The sequence below is a fragment of the Teleopsis dalmanni genome, chromosome 2 (genome assembly GCF_002237135.1).
Source record: "Teleopsis dalmanni isolate 2A chromosome 2, ASM223713v2, whole genome shotgun sequence".
In the NCBI taxonomy this organism is placed as follows: Eukaryota; Metazoa; Arthropoda; class Insecta; order Diptera; family Diopsidae; genus Teleopsis; species Teleopsis dalmanni.
In genome coordinates, this window is record NC_051847.1 from 227,848,640 (window position 1) to 227,852,535 (window position 3,896).

The following is a 3,896-nucleotide window of genomic DNA, read 5'->3' on the forward strand; positions in this document are numbered from 1 at the left end:
GTGGTCTTAGAAAATAATTGATTTGCTAAGTTAGTTTATAGTTGGTATATAATTTGTTCAATATCTTAATACTAGCAACAGTCTAGTTAGTCGATAGGGGTACGACTTAACTAAAAGATACATTACGTATCAATTCTTTTATACTTTACTAAATCTATTTTAAATTTGTTTAGTGTGATTTTTTCCACGTGTTTTTTTATACTTGTTAATAACACGCAGACGTGTCAGGGACGACTTCATAAGTCACTAAAATTTAATCAATTGCAATTAACGCCAGCTGCGTTTTCAATGTCAACATTTTTTGACTGCTGCTTTCGTCATTTTTCAATTAATGAAAAATTGAATTTTTGTCTAGGAATATACACGCTTTTTCTATAGAATCATTAATAAAAATGTAAGTACTGGCACTTAGTGTAGATACTATATAACACATGCTACTTTTATTTGTTGAATAAAATGTTCTTTATAAATAACTCTCTTTTTTTGGGAATGTTTGTTGAAATACCACCGATGGTGCCACTAAGTTATACGTAATCTACGTTCTACTTAAATATTTTTTAATAAAATAATTTTTAAAAGATATGTATATTCTAAAAGGTGTTTGAAACGTATAAATGAAATTTATTATTCACTTGCCACAAGTTAGAATGAATTTATATTTGTTCTTCATTTATATTACGTGTATAATTGTTGTAGTTATTTTTAATTTATTGAAGTTATAGGGAATAATTGTTTTTTCCAAGTACTGGTATAGTACTTTAAATATATTATTTACTGCTACTATTATCTACCATGCAGAAGCTATAAGCTGCTCAAAGTCAGGCTCTCTAAAGACTCTACAAAGTTCCATGGTACAGCCGCACGAATGACATACTAAGAGACATTAGAATAGATCCGGTTAAAAAATACATAAGAGACAAAGCCCTGAAGCTATATGCGAAAACAGACAGGCTGTCCTTCTTAGCACTATCTAATCTTAGAGTAATGACTAACCGCACGGTGCGATACGTAGATCTTAGATTGATCATTGAATAATCACGAAGATTATGAGGAATACACAAATTAGTCAGTGAGATGGGTGGCCCAGATGCTATATGCTATAACTATATTAGCATAGTACTTTAAATACATTATTTAAATTTCTTATATTGAAGATGTCTTTTATTACCTATTCTAATATTACTCATTAAAAATAATATTTCGGTTTTATTTTTATTTTATTTCCGGTTTACTTTTAACATCATATAATTATTTGTTATTTTAATAGTAGCATTTTAATTCGTCGTACTAAAGCCCTCATTCCTTAGAATTATCTGATGCTTGCTAAAAACATAAGGAAGCATTTGCGCAACGCAGCCTTGACTCAGTGTCAGTTAACTTTTACGTCATTCTATATTTTTCTGTTTGCTACTATAAAAAGCATATACAATATATTATATAGCACGTAAACAGCTAATATGTACGCAAATTTAAAAGCAGTCGTAGGTTCTCATTTTACTCATATTTACATTTCGTTCTAAATGCACTCGAGAGAATATCTTAGAAGAACCAATTGCATGTTTAGTCGCAATAGCATGCAATGTTCTAAATTGCATTGTACGAAATGCACTCTCGAAATAACGAGTCCATTGGCCTGTTTGAATTATAAATCTCACTGATTTGTTTATTTATTTGGCATTTTTTCATTAAAAAAGGTGTGTCATTTTAAAATAGTTTAATTGTTCAAATGTGAGCACTCTGACGTATAACATATTGTACAATGTATACACAATTTCAATTGAATAGTTTTATTTATTGCATATAAGCTGAAATATAAATGCAAAAACATTGCCAACAAATGAATAAAAAAATAATGTATTTTTGCATTGCTGTATTGTTTTAGAATTTTCTAGAGACTAATGGTCTGGCCTTGCTGCGTATCTTTTTGCCTTAATGTCGCGTATAAGTGATTTTTGGGTGATTATTGGGTATGTAAGGTATTTATAATAACAGCGCAATTTATAATATATTTTCTTTCCACACAATTGAGTCAAAAATGATCCCGAATTTATAAATACCAACACTCTTAGAAAACCCTTTTCTAAGTCAATAATACTACGTTTGTGTTAAGCCCACAAGTTTAAGTATTTATTTATTTTTTTTAATTTTGTTATTATATATATTTTTATAGTTGATTAGTAGTGATTGATCATTTTAATCTCAGTACATATGTTTTGTAAATCCTATTGCATTTTCGTTCTAAATTAAAGCTACGTACAACAGAAGTCAGTTTGCTCGAAGCTTGCTCAGATCTAGATTTATCTCTGAACATCTGAACATATGCCAACGATATTTTTAATATAACAAGTACAATTCCGATATAATTTACAATTTCAGTTTACACTAGAAAAATCTTCGCATTAAGGTTCGAATGAAGACTGACGAAATTTTCATAATTTTGATAAACTAGCTTCATGAGAAACTGTATTTAAAGTTTTTATGTAAACGTTTAATAGTATTACCAATAATGAATTAAAATAAATTAATTTACACACTAAGTTTAATTAAAATTGTGGAACATTTAGTACAAGTGGAGTTACAGAATTTTTTTTAATCTATAGTTTTGATTTTTGATTTTATTTGTTTTTGCATTTGTATTTGTACTTGTATTTGTATTTGTATTTGTATTTGTATTTGTATTTGTATTTGTATTTGTATTTGTATTTGTATTTGTATTTGTAATTGTATTGTATTGGTATTTGGATTGATTTGTATTGTATTTGTATTTGTATTGTCATTTGTATTTAGTATTTGTATTGTATTTGTACTGTGTATTTGTATTTGTATTTGTATTTGTATTTGTATTTGTATTGTATTTGTATTTGGATTTGTATTGTATTGGATCTGTACTGTATTTGTATTTGTATTTTATTTGTATTTTGGGTATTGTATTTGATTGTATTTGTATTTGTATTTGATTTGTATTGTATTTGTATTTGTATTTGTATTTGTATTTGTATTTGTATTTGTATTTGTATTTGTATTTGTATTTGTATTTGTATTTGTATCTGTATCTGTATTTGTATTTGTATTTGTATTTGTATTTGTATTTGTATTTGTATTTGTATTTGTATTTGTATTTGTATTTGTATGTGCATTTGCATTTGCATTTGCATTTGCATTTGCATTTGCATTTGTATTTGTATTTGCATTTGCATTTGCATTTGTATTTGCATTTGCATTTGCATTTGCATTTGCATTTGCATTTGTATTTGCATTTGCATTTGTATTTGTATTTGCATTTGCATTTGCATTTGCATTTGTATTTGCATTTGTATTTGCATTTGCATTTGCATTTGCATTTGTACTTGTAGTTGTATTTGTATTTGTATTTGCATTTGCATTTGCATTTGCATTTGCATTTGCATTTGTATTTGCATTTACATTTGTATTTGCATTTGCATTTGCATTTGTATTTGCATTTGCATTTGCATTTGTATTTGTATTTGTATTTGTTTTGCTTTACTATATAAGAGCTAAGCAAACTTTCAGCAATTTATCAGGTTTCATTACTAATTTTGAATTTTATTTTTAAATATTTGTTTTATTTTAATATTTGCTAGATTATTGCTTTCTTTATATTTTAAAATTTATGATAACAAAATTACTTACTTTTTTACTTAACGTGAGACGCTAGTAAATGTTCTCATAAAAAATTCTATTAAGTATTTGTAAATATTTTTATTTATTTTTTCTTTGCTAACAAGTTTTAATTACGAAATTCCTTTCTAACTGATTTATTTGTTATATATTCTTCCCATCAACATTGCTAACATTGCTTCTTGCTTTCGTGTTGGAAAGGCTTAAGAGGAAATTTTGCCATTCTAATGGCATTCTAATGGTCTTATAACACTTTG